Raw genomic sequence first — 20,310 nt, 5'->3', positions numbered from 1 at the left:
CTGATTTGAACCTAATTTTGTTTGATTATTCTATAAGATACATAACTGTCCAAATATCATTAGCCTATTTATAGTTTACGCATTATGAAACACTGATCATAACCTACAGTATTTTTCCAAGATTTTCTGCAAAGACCTAAAGTTTTTCAGAAGATTGTGGTTTTGGGATGGGGTGCCTTACACTAATCCTTCCTGGATTTTTCCCTTTTCCCGCCAGCCTGGCTGTATTAAGACAGTACTACCTTTATTTTTATTCTACACGAAAGGATATGATAATCCAAGTTGAATGAAAATGCACTACTTTATAAGAATCATCAAAATTTATACTAAATAACCAGGAAAATGATTTGAATAGGACTCTATATTGAAAAAGAACTAAAATTTATTTTATGTTAAAAAATAGGCTATAATGTTTTTTTATAAGAAATAATAAATTAAACTTTAATTTTTGAAAAATTTTTGATGGCATGACACGTGACTTTTTTAACTTAATACTTAACTTTTACATAATTAACATGAGAAAGCCTCTTAATAATATTCAAAACTCTCATCGATTTTTTCAAATTCTCTCAGTTCTTTGACAAACATACCTAGCAGTCTATTTATTATTTATTTATTTATTTATTTATTTATTGGTCTTTTGAGGGCCACACCCATGGCATGTGGAAGTTCCCAGGCTAGGGGTCAAATCAGAGCTGAGCTGCTGGCCTACACCACAGCTACAGCAATGCCAGATTGAAGCTACTTCTGCCACCTACAGCAGAGCTTACTGCAACACCAGACCCTTAACCCACCGATCAGGACCAGGAATCAAACCCCTGTCCATGGATCCTAGTCGGAAATCCCCTAGCAGTGTTTTTGAAACAGCTATCTTAACATTATCTTGACTCACTTTTGTGGACAGATTTTATGATTACCCTCTACAAAACAAAACTTCAAAAAGATAGAGATAAAGACACTAGGAGAATTAGGAAACTAAAGGTTGGATGTGAAGTATGAGGGGAAATAGTAAAGCCTGTGTGATATGGTAGTGTGTATTTTTTTTTTTTCTTTATTTTATAAAGCTTTGACTACTTGGGGCCTTGCTAATTCTAGATAGGCTGCCGACTCCCACCAAAGCCAGCTAATTCCTAGAAACAACAATGTGCCTGCCAGCATGCCCTTGACAGGCAAGCCAACCAATCCAAAGCCCATGTCTCCAGCCACCTCCTTTATCTAATTCTCCCACATCGCACCAGTATTTCCCCTTCCCTAATCACCGCTGGGTCAGGTATCAGACAATCAGAAACCATTCCTATAACCCAAAGGACCCCCCCCCCAACATTATTTAAGCCAGTCAATCCTAAATTATTTCCCTTACCCCACATTCCCTTTCTCTTAAAATCACAATAAAGGATCTGGGCCATGCCATCCACTCTCTCTGCCTCCTGACTAAAGGGGTTCAGAAGGATCCTCCACAAAATATTCCACTTTAGCACATGGATTACTTTGGACTAGAGACTATCAAGGCCGCAAAGACTCAGGAATCTTTTTTTTTTTTTTCTCTCCTTTAACCCCTTAAAAAGAATTTAGATGAGGAGGAGGCTGGCTCAGAGAGGACCTATTACCAGAAATAACTTTTTATCTAAGTGACCTGTCTATATGTAGGGCAGATATCTAATTCTCAAACATCTACTCTTCTGTTATCCCGTGAATTACCCTCCTCCCCTTTGAAGCCCCTGACCCCCAACCCATTTCTCAGCTTAGGATGGCATATAGGCCTCAACTGCCCAACGCACCCTTGGCTTATGTTTTTATGGGGGTTCCTGTACATTGTTCCTGTACAAATTTTTTTCTTACGTCAATTTATTTAATATACCAGCCAAAAGAACCTAGAAGGGTAAAAGAAAAATTGTCCTCCCCTATATGATCCAACCTGTCTTTTCCCCAGGTGGCCCTTCAGGGCATGGCATGCCTTTTTCTCTTGGAAACTGTGAGTAATAAATTTTCTTTCAATGTCATTGACCTCCTCATGCTGTCCATCATTCATCTCTCAAAATTAAATCACAGGTGTAATCAGACATGGTGGAAATGCTCTCTGCTAGGTCATTATTTACCAATGGCTTTATATGTAATTTGATGACTTTGCCAATAAGTCATCATCAAATTCACAAAATCATGTACTTGTTGCAAAGTTAAGATTGTACACTTTCAATTTAATTATGTAATGTAGTCAGACATAAGCAATATTAGATGGGGAGACTGACAAGCTTTGACCTTGTTAGGTGAACTTATTAGATGATCTTATTTGATCTAACAAGACTGACTTTTTTGATGGAGAGAGGAAGATTTGTGTTAAACTAGGAGGGTTATCTGAGTAGGAATTAAATATGTAATCAGTACATCAAAGAATATTTTTACTGTATAATAGTCGTTTCCCTATCTCACAGTGGCAAAATCATAAATAATGAAATCTCAGATAACCAGGACCCCCTGTCTACACTCTACATACTGAGAAAATTTAAACTTATAAAGGACATTTCCATTTGTAAAGGTATGTCCAAGCCAGTAAGAGAACTATGCCTAGAAACAACTCTTCACCCACCTGGGAGACTCTTATCTGCATAAGCAGAAACTATGTTTAGCAGACATTTCTCCCTTCACCTTCCCATAATTCCCTCTCTCCCCACCAGAAGGCTAAGACCCCTTTTCCTTTGTTTAGCCTGAGATGGTGTATAAGTACCAATCATCTGGCCACTACCCATGGTCATATTTCATTATAAAACTCCCACATATACAGAATTAAACAGTTTTTCTTCCTCTTGCTTATCTTTTATCAATTCGATGTGAAGGCCCCAGCCATTGAACTTGGGAGAGTAAAGGGAACAAAATTCTCTCCCCACCACTGCAATAGTCCCAATGAGAGTGAGGAAAACCAAGATAATATCCGGTTACTATTTTACCGTTTTGAAATTTTAAAGAGAAAAGGCAAGTTTTTGTTGCTATAATTTAAGGCTTGTTCAATCTAGAATTTTCCCTAGGGACTTATTTTTATTTTATGAATTAATAAATATAAATTTCAAATATATCTTCAGTTTTACATACCATTTAATATCAGTGTATTACACTAAGTTCCAGGCTGCAGCATTTTTAAAATGCAGTTTTGAAGATATAAGGGATATGATTAAAACTGCTAATAAGTAATCTGAAAATATAAGACACAACACATATTAAACCCATAATTAAATGAGAATTACTTATATCATAAAAATAAGCCTAATATGCATTAAAATGTGTCTCTATAAATATAACACATTTTGATAACCCTAAGTAGCATCATTAGAAAATGTTTCTTTCATTAATCAAATATTCTAATTAACAAAATTCATATTTATCCTAAATATAAGTATATTTTTAAATAGAGTCACATCCATAATAAAACTATACTTATAATAATTTTATCTTTCCTTTTTTATTTCGAAACTATTTCATGATTCTCTCAATGCTTTGAATTACTATTATAATTCTTTTTTTTTGTCTTTTTGTCTTTTTTATTTTCCTAGGGCCGCACCCACAGCACATGGAGATTTCCAGGGCAGGGGTCTAATTGGAACTGTAGCAGCTGGCCTATGCCACAGCCACGGCAACATGGGATCCGAGCTGCATCTGCAACCTACACCACAGCTCACAGCAATGCCGGATCCTTAACCCATTGAGCGAGGCCAGGGATCGAACCCATGACCTCGTGGTTCCTAGCCAGATTTGTTAACCACTGAGCCATGACGGGAACTCCCATAATTATCATTTTTGATTTATGCATCCAATCAACAAATGCCTCCAGCATGACACATATTATACAAGGTTCTGGAAATACAACCATAAATAAAACAAAACAGTCTCTGCTCTTGAGAATTTTACAGATCTGCTCAAGGGGCAGATAATTAAGTAGGAATTACAATACAGAATGATATTATGTACTATAATAAAGGTAAGCTGAAATAGCCTGGAGAGAACAGAGGTCACTTTCAAAAGAAGGAGACAACTGAAATGAGTAGGGTTTGAAAAGCCATTGTAGTCTGTGGAGTCAGAGTTAAGACAGAGTAAAGCTGGCCCCCGAAATGGGGTAGTGGAACACAGAAAGCCAAACTGGTCACAAGAAGTCAGATCATAAAGAGCTGGGAATGTGAAGAGTTCAGCCATTATCCTGAAGTAATGGGGAGTCACTGAAAGATTTTTAACAGAGACATAAAATGATGGAAATTGCTGAATAAAAGAGGTAGAACATTGCTTAATTAAGATTTCTGGAATCCCAAATTCTAGTAAATGTATCAATTCAATAGTAATATGGGCATTTTTTTCAAGGCCTGATTTATTCTCTATCATTCCTACTCATTAAATTTACAATATTTTTCTTTCAGGTAAAAAATATATTTAAATTAGCTCATATATGGAGTTCCCGTCGTGGCGCAGTGGTTAACGAATCCGACTAGGAACCATGAGGTTGTGGGTTCGGTCCCTGCCCTTGCTCAGTGGGTTAACCATCCGGCGTTGCCATGAGCTGGAGTGTAGGTTGCAGACGTGGCTCGGATCCCGCTTTGCTGTGGCTCTGGCTCTGGCGTAGGCTGGTGGCTACAGCTCCAATTCAACCCCTAGCCAGGGAACCTCCATATGCCGCGGGAGTGGCCCAAGAAATAGCAACAACAACAACAACAAGACAAAAAATAAAATAAAATAAAATAAAGTAAAATAAATAAATTAGCTCATATAAATTGCTATATCATTATGTATCATATATTTATATAATATTATTTATAACATGCTTGTATAATATGAATAAACAAGATTTCCATCATAGCATACTGTCAAGTCTTTTATTACACTACTGTGATCAGCTGAAGAATATACAGATTTGAACAAATAAGAAAAATTTAGAGGACTCAAGTGAAGAGCATAAAAATTCTTTGAAGAAAATAAGAGTTATAAGAAAAGGTCAAGAGAGCCAAAACCAATTTACTACAAAATTCTGAAGAATGTCTTAGAAACTGTCTTAAAACATATTTTTTCTTTTACAGATTAAATAGGCAACAGCTCTTCTGGGTGATCATAACCCCCCCTTCTGTCTCCTTTCACCCAGAAGAAAAGAAAAAAATTCTGATCATCCATGTGAATTATTTGCTGACTAACAGAGATAGAAAGAAAATAAAAGTATTTATCATCAGACATTTTCTGGTTAATGTTTCATTTTAAGTTAAATTAATAATTTGCCTACACTAAATGTATCATATACACATACCTCCAGGGAAATTACTATATCATTTCTCAGCTCTTCTTAAGCCTCTTTGATTCCAAAATGTAATTGGTTCCTTTTCTGAATTATTGGTATAATACGGTTTCATAATATTCTAGAATAATTTATTATTAAAAATTAAACTACATTTAAATACTAATGATTTTTTTCTTTTTTGGCCACGCCCACAGCATGTGGAAGTTCCCAGGCCAGGGATCAAACCTACCCTACAGCAGGTCCCCAAGCAGCTGCAGTGACAACACTAGATCCTTAAACTGCTGTGCCACAAGAAAACTCCCTAATGAAAATTTTTAAGGTTTTTATCTTGGCCATATTAGGAAAAATGAATTCATCTTCCAAAATTTATTCATGACAATGAATTTTTACTATTTTTAGACAAAAGTATGTATTTTATCATGTGTTAACAAGGCAAGGTTAATCAAATTTTAACAAAATTTCCCTGCTCATTTCCATGTATACCAAAAAAGCAGCAATTAATAAGTGACTTCTTATACTTCACAATACCCATTTGATAGCTACAAATCTCTAAAAACGTTCTTTTAAAAAAGTTATATTTTAGAAAAGCGAGAGTAAGCTCTGAACAAATAATTCTATTTCTGATAAGATAGTCCTCAACTAGCATGTAGGCCTCTCTTCAAGTCCTTCGACAATATAACTAAAAACTGATATTAAAATTGACTAAATAATTTGAAATAATATATAAGCAAAAGAGGCAAGATAAAAATTTTCAAATTAAAACTTTTAATTCAATTCCAGGAGTTCCTTTGTGGTGCAGCAGGTTAGGGATCTGGCATTGCCACTGCAGCCGCTTGAGTTGCTGCTGTGGCATGGGTTCAATCACTGGCCCAGGAACTTCCACAGACCTCAGTTGCAGTGAAAAAAAGAGGAAAAAATTGAAAAAAGTTCAACTCCACCATATTTTCTAAACAGACTGCTATGTTGGAGACTAAAGCAGACTACGATAGCGGTTAAGAGCCCGAATTCTAATGAAAACTTCCTGGTTAAATTCTAATTGCCTTCATTTTCTTGTATGTCCTTTTGTGAGTTGACTAACCTCTCTTCATTTCAACTTCTTCTATGCCTAAGTTTGCTCATCTGTAAAATGAGTATAATAATTGCACCTACCTCACGGGATGGTTATGAAGATTTTGTGAATTAATACATGAAAAAGGTTTAAAACAGGGCTTGGCATATACTAAAATTGTGTAAGTGTTAAGCTTTGCTTGGTCTCTTGATATTTTATAGAAATTTAATGTTTTGACCATAAATAATGAAATCATTTTAATATACTAGGAGTAAAATACTTGATTATAGGCAGGGCTGAATTTCAGCCCCTATGCACCTGCAGAGCTTAAGATGTTTATAGCTGATATATATTCTGAATATTCCTCATCTCTGGTTGTAGGTGGTAACTATCTTCCAAGTAAAACTGGTTTATCCTGGGTGAAAATTTTTAAGCTAAGTTCTATAGATCCCCTGGTGTTTTAATCTCATACAGGATAGAAAGGGGAGGGAGTAAAGATCAGAGGCCTTTACTTCATATATGGTACTTAAGAAAATGACTTCACCTTTAATATGGTCTTACAGCTTTAAATTAAGCTGAAATCCACACCTCCAGAGGTTTCTTTTGAAAAGCATTTTGTAAAAATTGGTCAACCACTCTGCAGCAGTTTATTTACAATACCCCCACTACCCTACCATTCTGATGAGACCAGAATCTTACTCTTTGAATTCAGATCTCAGATTTTTCTACCATAAGCCTACCACCATATCTTTATATGAAACTTTGCATTAATAACTTCAAATATGTATGAAAAATCATTGTCAGCTGAGCAGTAATTCAAACAAGCACCTTTATTTGGGATGCCCAGCAAGTTAGTAATTAAATATTCCACGACTGCCAGCTATGTTGTGTTAACTACATTATTTCAGTTATTTTCTTAATGAATTTTGAGGGTATTATTGCTTCTATAGTGGAAGCTGAGGCTTTAGGTAAAAAGCTAAATAAAAATTCCAAGGTTATCACTAGGATTTGAGGCCAGAAATCTTCTCCCTATGCTTTTACTTCCCTACTTTGCCTTCCATGAGGAGGCATGGAGAAGACTCCCAAATGTACTTACAAGGCAGAATGGAAAAGTGTGTTGTGGAAAGGGATAACCAAGTCTTCATGAGCTCTATTCAAAGCTTAGTCTATCTCTCTTCTATTGAGGAAATATTTTGCTAAATCTCAAAACTTGAATCTTGAAAAAAATCATCTTTTAATATTTTATGGTAGTTTCTTTTTCTTTTCTGGTCTTTTTTGTCTTTTTAGGGCCTCACCCACAGCATATGGAGGTTCCCAGACTAGGGGTCTAATTGGAGCTGTAGCCACTGGCCTACACCACAGCTACAGCAATGCCAGATCCAAGCCGCATCTGCAACCTACACCACAGCTCAAGGCAACACCAGATCCCCAACCCACTGAGCAAAGCCAGGGATTGAACCTGCAATCTCGTGGTTCCTAGTTGGATTCGTTTCCGCTACACCACGATGGGAACTCCCCGGCAATTTCTTTTTTCATAGGCAAGAGCATATTTACAAAAGAAGTTCCTATTAAATAATCTCATTCAAAGTTGTCCTTAATGCAAAGTTTTGTATCCCATTTCTACTTCAAAGAGGGTGATTTGATTAAAATAGCCATTGTTCCATAGCTATCAATAAAAAAGTCATTATAGTAAATGATTATATAAGATGTCCCAGGCATGGCAATGCATCTTTTAAATTTATGTCATTTAATCTCTATAACTGCACTAATTTAAAGATGAAGAAATTAAAGCAGGAAAAGTTTATGTAACTTAATGAAGGTCACAGATCTAGTAAGATTTCACCTGTGATCCAAACCCTATTGAGCTCTTTATTTGTTGTGTGTTTTTCTTTCACCTGCTCCCAACTACTCCCCTAACATAAATTACACTAAAAAGTGTGCACGGACACACATAAATATGGTATGGGAATACCATAAGTAATATATATGAATATAAAAAGTGAATATAAATAACTTAAGAAGTTGGATACTTATACCAAGAAAGATTAAGAATATATATCAATATATATTCATGTATATATGAAAATATACAAATATTAATACTGTGTTATTAACTCATTATCCCAGTTATAGCATAAAAATTGATTCACTTATCCAGTCTTGGTAAGCGTATAAATGTCCACATATTTTAAAAGACTTCATACTAGAGGTTTATATGAAATTGGAAGGGATCTCAAATTGGTAATATATAAATACAGCCAAAATATGCTATGAGAAGTTAGAAAAAAATATATATTTGTATATATATTTGCATCTGTTCCCAGTTCCTGTCACAGAGCTAACATTCTTTGTGATTTCCTAAGTGCTAAGACAATTAGGAGCATCTTTTGTTCTAATATTTCATCTTTGATCCTGGTTCCTGACAAATGTTCTAAATTTATCAGAATTTCTTGGTTAAAGCAGTCATTTTTGCTCCATGAGAGAACCCTCATGGGCTCCTGAATAGCTCCAGGATGGGGGCATATTATCAGAAAGAGCCCTGAGTAGAAGCGTAGAATTTTCAGCACTTCCCCCATTCTCCAGAGAGGGAAGAGGGGCTGGAAATGGAATTAATAATCAACCATGCCCATGTAATGAAGGCTCTCTAACAATCCCAAGAGTATGGGGTGTGGAGAGGATTGGAGCTGGGGGATGTGTAGAGGTGCTAGGAGAGGGGTGCCCCGAAGAGGGCAGGGATGCTTCCCCCTTTGCCCAGCACACACACCCTGCCCTACACATCTCTTCCATCAGGATGTTCAGCTGTATCCTTTATCATATCCTTTTATAATAAACCTTCTAACAGTAAGTAAACTTGCTTCCTGAGTTCTCTGAGCTCCTTTAGCAAATTAATTAAACTGGAGAAGAGGGTCATGGGAACCTCTGATTTATAGCCCATTGATTTGAAACACAGGCGATAATCTGGACATGGGATTGGTATCTGAAGTGGGGGAGTAGGGGACAGTCCCCTGGGACTTAGTCCTTAACCTGTGGGATCTGAAACTATCTCCAGGTAGACAGTGTCAGAACTGAGTCACTCCATGGGGTGGTAGGGGGGATTATCCCTCCACACCTGGAGTCAGAAGTGTTGTGAGTGTGGCAGTAGTGTGAGATTAAGAGAAATCTACAGGAGGAGTTCCTGTCGTGACTTAGTGGTTAACGAATCCGACTAGGAACCATGAGGTTGTGGGTTCAATCCCTGGCCTTGCTCAGTGGGTTAAGGATCCAGCGTTGCGGCGAGCTGTGGTGCATGTCACAGACGCAGCTCGATCTGGTGTTGCTGTGGCTCTGGCATAGGCCGGCAGCTAAAGCTCCAATTAGACCCCTAACCTGGGAACCTCCATATGTCTCGGGTGCGGCCCTAGAAAAGGCAAAAAGACAAAAAAAAAAAAAAAGAGAAATCTACAGGAGGAAGACTGGATTGTTTCCTACATGTATGCCTAAGGAAAATGATCTCTCTATAAACATATTTCCATTTTAGAGCTTTTAGAACTAATTGTGAAAATCATTATGACCTGTCATCAAAACTACAGGTTTCATCCTCTGTCACTTTTGCATGCCCCCTTTGGAAATTGGTTTCACTGCCTTGGGGCAAGCTTTCCATTTTCCCTTCTGGTAGATGCCCCTCATCTTTCTCATTCCCTTCCCTTTCCACTCTTTGTTCACCAAACTTCCAGCGGACTCACACCCCAATCTGTTACCCACAGAAGAGAAAGAGAAGTAGGGAGGGTGGGTGGAAAAAGAAGATATTATTTTGTTCACCTCAATCTTATATATTAATATTAGCACTTCCTCAAATCATACTATTGCGGAGAAGAAAAAGGGGAAGGTAGAGGAGCAAGAGATAAGGGAAGGAAAAAAAAAAAGAGGAGGAGGAGGAAGAGAAAGTCGCCTGTGCCGCCTTCTTTTTTTTTTTTTTTTTTGCTATTTCTTGGGCCGCTCCTGCGGCATATGGAGGTTCCCAGGCTAGGGGTCTAATCGGAGCTGTGGCCGCCAGCCTACGACAGAACCACAGCAACGCAGGATCCGAGCCGCGTCTGCAACCTACACCACAGCTCACGGCAACGCCGGATCGTTAACCCACTGAGCAAGGGCAGGGACCGAACCCGCAACCTCATGGTTCCTAGTCGGATTCGTTAACCACTGCGCCACGACGGGAACTCCCAGCCTGTGTCTTCTTCATCCTTCCCAACAGCTTAATATTTCCAGCTTTGAAACCAAAAGGGAAAAGGATAAAGTGTCATGTTTAAACTCAGAAGACTTTAAAATCTTTATAACTCTCCCTAAAACTCTTATCTATTCACACCCAATAATAATGCAATCATAGCCGTGACACATTCATTTAAAACATGATTCAGAGTTGTTATTGAGGCAGTTGATGTTAATGGAGAAGTTGACATCTTAAATCACAGCTGTTTCTCTATTATAATCACAGGGCAAAGCAACACTTTGGAAAACAGAGAGACGTGTAGATTAAAGCAATGATTAGAGAGAGAGAGTTTGAGTGAGTGAGCAAGAGAGAGAGAGGAAAAATGAGGAAAGAAACCTCATGAGCAAAAACTGCTATGAGTAAATAACTACATGAATTGTGCTTTATATCTTAATTGAATGTTTTTTTAGGGTAGCAACTATAGTCATATACATATAGGTTCATGCTTCCCTAGATTTTAATGTTTTTTTTTTTTTTTAAGACAACCAAGATTTTTAAGACAACCAAGAGTTATCAATGAATGTGGTTAAAGAGTTTGAAAGTTCCAATTGGATTTAAAAGAAACTGAATGGGTTGATTAGCTGGGTCTGTACACAGATTTACATTACATATTTCTGGAGCAATAATTTATCTATATATCTAGCAATGCCAAATAAGTGTGGTTCAAGTCATTCAGCACCCATTCAAGTTTCTAATAGCCTCTGGAAAAAGTGTCTTCATGAATATTGCTGGTTTATTTTGCTCTAGTCGGTATTCATCTAGTTGCTAGTTTAGGTTGGCAAAGGACAAAATTAACTAAATGCTAGAGAACAAACATTCCTCTAAAAATAAAGTCATTCAATAGTTTAGTTTTTAATACAAATTTCTTTTTCATTAAATATTTTAAAGGTAACAGATTAAAAAAAAAAGATTGATGTCTTAGGAACCACACACACACTACAGTATATATACAAACCTTTCTTAAGAGTCTAGAATGTCTAGAGGCAAGGATGTATTATTTACTGCTCAACCTGACTCTTTATGCTTCACAATACAAAGGAGCAGACAGGCTTCAGAGGAGAATAAACATCCAAGGGAGGTGTGATAGCCTGGAGACAGAAAGAATTAACCAGCAACAGTATGGAAGTTTGGCTTTTTAGGGAAAAGGATAAAATCTGTTTTATTTCCAGTCTACCAGAGTGATGTTAGAAGAGCAGATGTAAACACACTTCTTAGATAAAATTAAGCCGCAATAGAACTATAGTCACAATGCAATCATTAGGCCAGCACCTTTACCGTGGGTTCAATCAGCTTATTTTCTTTTTAATTAATTTAGTTAGTTTCGTTTTCATTTTATTTATTTATTTTTTTCTTTTTACAGCTGCACCTTTGACATATGGAAATTCCCCGGCTAGGGGTCAAATAGGAGTTATAGGTCCCAGCTTATGCCACAGCCACAGCAATGTCAGATCCGAGCCACATCTGCAACCTATGTTGCAGCTTTCAGCAATGCAAGGCCAGGGATCGACCCACATCCTCATGGATACTAGTTGGGTTCTTAACCCACTGAGCCACTATGGGAACTCCTCATGTAGCTTATTTGAAGAGAAGTCAGTGTTATAATTCAGTTTTTTTAGTTTAACAGATATTTATGGACCATTTATATATTCTGGAACTATCCGGAGCCCTTGGAATACAAAAATAAAAAATAATAGCATGGTCTCTGCCTGCTGAGAACTCACAGTCTCTATGTTTGTATTTTTGTTCACAATTTGGTAAAAGCATAAAAATTCTGGAAAAGCAATAAAACTCTCTGTTGAAATGCTTGCCCTAGGGCTGATTAAATCTTCAGTTTGTTTACATCCTATTTGGCCTGATAGTCCACAGTGCTGTCTACAAAACTGCCTATAGTCTCCTGCATGCTTACTTGACCTCCAGAACAAAATTATAAATGCATATATTTTCTGTATGGCTGCCTCAAGATTTTGTTAATTTTTCACAGCTGAGAACTGGAGTAAATCCCCCCAAAAATGAAAGCAATATCTGATGGGCCCTCCAACAAGGACCCTTGCCACATCCTGGAGTTCAACTGAAGTGAGAATTTAAAACCTGGATTACTAATATTTTTTTGTTTTTATATCAATGATGGGACCAGGAAAGGAATTATAACATTTCAGTGTCACACAATGAGTTTCTGTGGGCCTCTAACCGTGGTTTGCTACAGTTCATTTAAGACTATGCCACTATGGCATGGACATAGCTGTGGCATATGTTGAAGCTGCGGCTGGGATTGGATCCCTCGCTGGGGGGACTTCCTTGTGCCACAGATGTGGCCATTAAAAAAAAAAAAAAAAGACTATGCCACTAATGTACCATTTGATGAGGACACAATGTTGGTGAATTCCCTAAGCCAGAGTGGACTTTGAGAATGGTTACCCACACACTTGCATCCTCTAGAGTATAGCAAATCTAACTGGCACACACCTAAGGGCTTGGTCTTACTAATATCACATTCCAATAAATTAAGATGAACACTCATTTTTAACTGGAGTGCCTGCTTTTATAATCAGCAGTAGTTCTGTCACTAAATCAAGGAAAATAAACAGGAAATTCTACTTCCTCACAGCTCTCTTCCAGAAACACAATACTTAAAAGAAGATACATTAAACAAAAGGAACTTATACTAGGACAAATAATTGTGAACATAACTAAAATGTAATATGTAGGCTCAATTGCTTCTAGAGTACTTCATAAAATACAAGAACATCTTGCTATACATTAGGATCCAAATGCATTAGATAGCTATAAGAAATTATGATTAATCATTTTACAAAGTTCCTTTTAAAATTTTCAAAAACTAAAGAAAAGCTCATTTTTCATACTTTATAAAATACTAATTGCAAAAAGTAATCCATGAATACAACGTAGTATAAAAGGACATTACCTATGTCTCTCATATTTATACTACACAACTTTATTAGTTTTCTAATGTTGCGTAACACATTGCCACAGATTTAACAGCCTAAAACAACACACATTTGTTATCTGTTTCTGTGGGTCAAAAGTCTGAATTGCTTAGCTTGATTGCTTAGTGTGCCATCCCCTCAGGGTCATACAAATCTGCAATCTAGGTGTCAAGCAAAATGAAGTTCTTATTTGGAGCTAGGAGTTCTCCAAGTTTCCTCAGCTTGTTGGTAGAATTTAGTTCTTTATGGTTATAGATTTCTTCCTTCCTTCCTTTCTTTTTTTTTTTTTTTTTTTTTTTTTTGCCATGGCATATCAAAGTTACCAGGCCAGGGCCAGGGAACGAATCTGAGCTGCAGGATCCTTAACCCACTGGGGGCCAGGGGATCAAATCCATGCCATCACAGAAACAATAGGGGGCCAGGGATCAAATCCATGCCATCACAGAAACAATAGGTCCTTAACCTGTTGCACACAACAGGAACTCCCTCAACTTCTTGGTAGCTGTCAGACAGGGATTGATCTCAGTAACAAGAAGCTGCCCACATTTCCTTGTCACATGCCCTCATAGGCAGCTCACAGCATGGATGTTTGCTTTCTCCAGGACAGTGGGAAAGCCTCTCTCTTATTCCATTCTCACTCTGAATACCACAGTAGTGACTGTCCCATCACCATTTGTTATATAGGTAACCTAATCAAAGGAGTAACAAAATTGTATTCAAAGACTGCCCACTGTCAAGGGGAGAGAATTATTCAAGGTATGTGCATTGGGAGGCAGGAATCTCAGGAACGATCTTAGAATTCTGCCTATAACAACAATGGTGTCTTATGTGCAATATGATTGGAAATGATGTAGCCCATATGGATGCCTTTTAGGACTTCTTCCAATGAATGCTTTATAGAAATTATATGTTATCATAACAACATTATTACTGTCATTGTCAACAATTATTACTAACCCCATATATGAAGGAGGTAACAGAAGCAGAAAGATGCCACACCAGCTCCAGAGAGCTTTTAAGTCACTCAGGGAAGGCAGCAGGAACAGAATTTAGTACTTGGGTACTCATTCTGCTTCCCTAGCTCTGTACTATGGCATGCTACTGTACCAATTCTAAAGGAAACTGGCAAACCCCTTTGTTTTAAAGGGCAATTAATTCATTGAAACTAAATTGACTGTAAAGCGAACTTCATAATTTCCCAAATCAGAAAAATTTCAAAAATTCTCTCTTTTGAAAGAAAGTATTTTTGTTTTTGTTTTTTGTTTTTTAACTAAGATAAAGGGGAAAAAAATTTTCTGAAGCCTAAATAATTATATGTCTGGCCATACCACAAAAGTCACAAGCAAAGCCAATATACCTTAAATGTTTGCCTCTCTCTCCTTCTTTCCCTCCTATACAAATGACTGTAATGATCAAGAAAAATACATGGATCGAATTAAAGAAATGTTCTCCAACTGTACCATGGTATTTTCTGAATAGGTCGGCTCCATGTTCAAATTCTCTGAAGAGGAAGAGGAATGATATTATTGCTAAAATATCCTCCAAATTTGAAGTCCTAAAATTCTACTGCAGTCATTTAAGTTCCTGACAATCAGAAGGAAAACAATAAATTCTGGCAGTCAGATTGGAAGGAAGGAAAAATAACAGTTGGGCTCATCCCTATATGTGCCCAACCCTGTTCTGGTAGCTGTCACACTAACTAATTTAAGATCCTTAATAGCTTTAGGAAGCATTAACATCCCCATTTAACAGGGGACAAAACCAAGGCAGATAAGGGTTTAGTGATTTACCCAGTTCATGCAGCTAATAATGGTATTGCCTGCACTGGGAGGCCCCTGCTAAAGCTTTATTAAATATGTGACTGAATTAACAAATGAATAAAAAAAAATAAATAATGCAAGGCCAAAGACTAAAAGACTCAAAGATCATTTATCTTCAAATGCTCTAAGTTTAAACAGAGCATTAAAAAGTATTCTGGACAATAAAAAGAAGATAGTTTCATCTATTTGAGTGAAGTTATTTTATAAATAACCCGCAAAATATCAATAAGGGAATGAGTTGACATTTCTTCGTTTGATGTGACATTACTATGCTCTCGAGGAAATGATTCAGGAATTCTCTTGTGGTACAGGGGGCCAAGGATCTGCCACTGTCACTGCACTGTATCAAGCGGCTGCTGTGGCAAGGGTTTGATCCCTGACCCTAGAACTTCCACATGCCACAGGCTTGACAAAAAAAAAAAAAAAATTCAGCAAATATACAGTTAAAAAACAATAAGCTATATCTCCACATTTTTCATTATCTTCTTTGTGATTCAATTAATTAGACAAAATCTGTGAAAAATCTTTATGACAAAGTTGGGTCAATGGTAAATTAAGTGTATCTTTTTTCTTTTTATACTTTTTCTTTTCTTTTTTTTTTCTCCCTTTTTATGGCCACACCTGTGGCATATGGAAGCTACTGGGCCAGAGATTGAAATCAAGCTGCAGCTGCAACCCAAGTGGGAGGTAACTCAACACCAGATCCTTTAACCCACTGTACCTGGCAAGGGATCAAACCCATGCCTCTACAGCAACCTAAGCCAATGGAGTCAGACTCTTAACCCATTGAGCCAGGGGGCGGGAACTCCAAATGAAATGTATCTTAATACATATATATTTTTAATATACTTTTTCCTGTCACTAGAGAGAAATACACTGAGTGGTCCAATTTGCTTAGATATAGTTTTCATCATTCCTATATAGATTTTTGGACATGCAAAATTAAACCTGAAATAAGTGCTTCAACTACGAAAAAATAGGTATGTGGTAACTTAATAATGTTTTTTCCTACAAATATATTTACATAAAATAAACTTAAAATTTAGATATCTTAGTAACGAATATCAATTAAAACTACAACATTAGTATTACATAAAAATAATCATCTAAAAAATAAACTGGATATCAACACATGCAACTCATTGAAATCAGCCATTACCTTCAATTTTATTAAAACTGACTAAACTGTATAGGTATTTGTTTGCTTTTTAGGGCTGCACCACAGCATATAGAGGTTTCCAGGCTAGGGGTCCAATCAGAGATACAGCTGCCAAACTACACCACAGCCATGGCAACACCAGATCTGAGCTGCGTCTGCAAACCTACACCACAGTTCATGGCAATGATGGATCCTTAACCCACTGAGTGAGGCCAGGGATTGAACCTGCAACCTCATGGTTCCTAGCTGGATTCGTTTCTTTGGGCCATGACGGGAACTCCAACCATATAGTTCTATTTTGATATTTTAAAATAATCTTAATTCTTTCTTCTAAAACAGTGCTTTAATTTCCTCTTCTTTCATGATGAAAATACAATTAAATTTGAGGAAGGAGTGATAAATTAAGATTAAAAGTGTTGTTTTTTATTTTTTAATCAAATAATTATTTCTTGAAGATGTATTCTGTAATGGACATAGAGCAACAATTTTTGCCCTCAAGGTGTTTACAACCTTGTAATGAAGATAATACAAGTATGTAAAGTATAGTCATATAAAACAGCACATTAATGAAGGTTAAAAAACAGTGCTCTGGGCTGTCCAGGGAAGATGCAGTCCCAAACATTTCAAAATAGAATTCCTTAATTCATTCAACAAAAACTCCTTATTATGGATGGGACTGTGTTCCCCTCCAAATTCTTATGTTGAAGTCTGAACTCCCAGGACCTCTGAGTATACGAATGTGGAAAGAGGGCCTTAAAAGAGCTAATTAAGCTCAACTAAATTCATATGAGTGGGCGCTCATCCAGTATGACTGAGAAGAAGAGACACCATTGACACATAGAGAGAAAAGGCCAAAAGAGGACACAGTGAGAGGGTAGTGACCAGCAAGCTAAGGGAGAGGCCTCAGAAGAAGTCAACCCTGCTGGAACCTTGATCTTAGACTTCTAGGCTGAAGGCAGTAAGAAAACAAATTCATATTCTCAAGTTACCCAGTCTGTGTTATTTTTGTTATGGCAATTCTAGTAGACTAGTAGATTTTTCCACACAAGAAAAAATTAGTGGTAAGTTTAACATCCCAAAAGAAAATAAATCTTGAGCCACATATTCCATTTTTCCCTACAGAATTAATTAATTTACAGTACTGAACAAGTCTTTAAATAAGGTATCACAAACATAAGCACCATGAGGCCAGGTAGACTAATGAATAAAAAGTGTCTGCGATTAATAAAATAGGGAGGGTTGAAGACTGCAGTTAACTGTGGCGATCATGGTCAGGACAAAGTCATTGATGCGACCCACCATCAATATATTATGTAGGTGGAGCAAAACATCTCTGTATACAACTTAAGGGCTATCATTGGCAGCTTTGGCCCAGATGTCAGTTTTTTTCATATAAACCCAACCTCTAAAGTTCTTTCCAGCGTCATCATATCAATCTTTTCTGTCATATCAATCTTTTCTCTATTGAAGGCCTTAAATAGAAGGTAAATTACTCATTCCAAAGAAAATGTTCTGCCTGGAATTGCAAAGCACTTAGTAAGCCACGGCTTAATCAAATTCTTTTCTAGAAATTAATTAATATTGAATGGCACAGAAAAAAATTAGAAGCTTTTCAATAACAATATTCCACACTTGGAAGCATACCTCAGTTTCACACATTTAGCCAGTTGTTATTAACCACACTTCACAAATTAGGAAACCCGGCTGTCCCATAGGTGCTTCAAACACAAATAGTCTGAAATTGAGTAGATGGAAGCCACTGGAAGGAGCATTAGCATTGGAGTCAGGCTGCACCTCTGCTCTGACATTCATTAAATTTTGTGACATTCAGCACTGTCATTTAGCAATGCTTACATAATAGTTTACTCAATATTAAATAGCAATGAACATTTATCATAGGGGTTTGTTTCGAGGACTTTGAGACACAGAACAATCTATTTAGTGCACAGCTGAGAAAAAATGTTCAAAAGTGGGAGTACCAGCAGCAGCAGCAGTGGTAGCGATGGTGCACATGGCAAACGATAGCAACTGCAATAATAGTAGAAACACACCCATCACATCTCAGGAAATTCTCAGGGCTTCTTTCAAACTACGTCCACACTATTAAAAAAAGAAATAAGAACCTGATTTTTTTTTCTCCTCCTTTAACTTGATTCTCAGCTATCCATTACTTCAGTGAAGAGCAATGTCATCCACCCAGGTGGCTAAACTACAAATAGATCTTACTTAATCCCATCCTTTCTCTCACTCACATCTCTCCTTATTCCCACATTTGTCTGCCACTGAAGCCTATTGAGTTTTTCCCTTTCACTGGAAATCCATTCTTTTCCTTTACCCTTCATTTTCACTGCTATTGCCTTGTTACATTTTGACAGAGTAAGCAATGGTTTCTTAGTTGGTCTCCTAGTATAAGTTTTCTCTCTCCTCTCAAATTTATCCCCCATTTTCTTGCCACATTAAATAAAGAAAAATGCTGAATATATGCCTCTCATACTTAAATTGTGTGAGAGCCATGATGTTGCTACTGTTTTTAGTAAAGTCCAAACTCCTTTGAAAGAGTTGTATGTTTCATCAGGAAGAGCATAGCCTTTAGGACTCTGCAGTGAATTCAAATACCAGTTTTGGCATTTATTTGTTGCTCGAGCACCTCATATCACAGTTTATCCAAGTAGATTAAGTTCTTTAGGGGAAAAAAAAAAAAGAAACTTGCCATGTATGATATCCCCAGAGCAATTCTTTTTTTTTCTTTTTTTTTTTTTTTGTTTCAGGTAAGCACCAAAAGCCATTTTTCTTTACGTTTTACAAATACACTGAAGAAGCATGCAATGCTACAAGCGTTGGATGCAATCCTGGGGCACAAGTCTGCACATTCCTTTGCAATTGGTCCTGTGATGGCAGAACCTTTCATTTCACCTTTATTATTTACTATGATCCTTGCATTATCTTCAAAATAAAGAAACACACCATCTTTTCTCCAGTATGACTTTCATTGTTGAATTACTACTGCTGGATGTACCTTCTTTCTGAGCGCCAGTGTCCCTTTCTTGATTGTGGCCATCACCATGGCACCCACACCAAGAGCAGGCAGTCTATTCAGTCTTCCCTTGCTCCCCTTCACAGAAATGATATACAGGTTTTTGCTCCCATGTTATCAGCACAGTTGGTCACTGATTCAACCGGAAGAGTGAAGGAAATCCAGAACTTAGCATCAGAGGACCTACCACGTCCTCACTTCAACATCTTGATGACCAGGCAAGGATGAAAAGTCCCAGGGTCATTCTTAGTGCCCCAAACAAAGAAGGCAGTAAAGATCTGCTCAATGAATGAATGAGATCAGTCATTGCAAAGTCCACAAATATAATTAAGTTGGAGTCAAAAAATCCTCTGGTCTAGAGTTGTTTTTTTTTTTTTTTTGGTGAGATTTCCTCAATAAACAGATTTGAAAAAAGTAAATTTTCCCAATGAGAATGACCATATCTCTCAACAAAATGGAATAACCTTCTTAACGTCCAATCTAAGATTTTATGCAAAAGAACAATGTGGTCATATTCTAGATTCTAAGATCAAGCAAGTGTCTTTATGATTAATTGAATGAGCACCACAAATATACTGGTTCACTCATTTATTCACCAATAAATTTTTTTTTTTTGGTCTTTTTGTCTTTTTAGGACTGCACTTGTGGCATTTGGAGGTTCCCAGGCTAGGGATCAAATCAGAGCTGTAGCCACCGGCCTATATCAGAGCCACAGCAATGCAGGATCCAAGTCTGTCTGCAACCTATACCACAGCTCACAGCAATGCCAGATCCTTAACCCACTGAGCAAGGCCA

The 20,310-nt window shown here is 37.1% G+C and overlaps 1 protein-coding gene and 1 pseudogene across 1 annotated transcript in view; both read right to left on the bottom strand.

The window, feature by feature from the left end:
* NAALADL2 (N-acetylated alpha-linked acidic dipeptidase like 2) overlaps positions 1–20,310 on the bottom strand; it is a 967,277-nt gene that overhangs the window by 852,404 nt on the left and 94,563 nt on the right. The window lies entirely within an intron of this gene.
* On the bottom strand, positions 19,246–19,721 carry LOC125137853 (60S ribosomal protein L23-like; annotated as a pseudogene).

This window comes from Phacochoerus africanus, chromosome 1 (genome assembly GCF_016906955.1).
Source record: "Phacochoerus africanus isolate WHEZ1 chromosome 1, ROS_Pafr_v1, whole genome shotgun sequence".
Taxonomy (NCBI): domain Eukaryota; kingdom Metazoa; phylum Chordata; class Mammalia; order Artiodactyla; family Suidae; genus Phacochoerus; species Phacochoerus africanus.
This window is presented reverse-complemented; position numbering and strand designations above follow the sequence as displayed.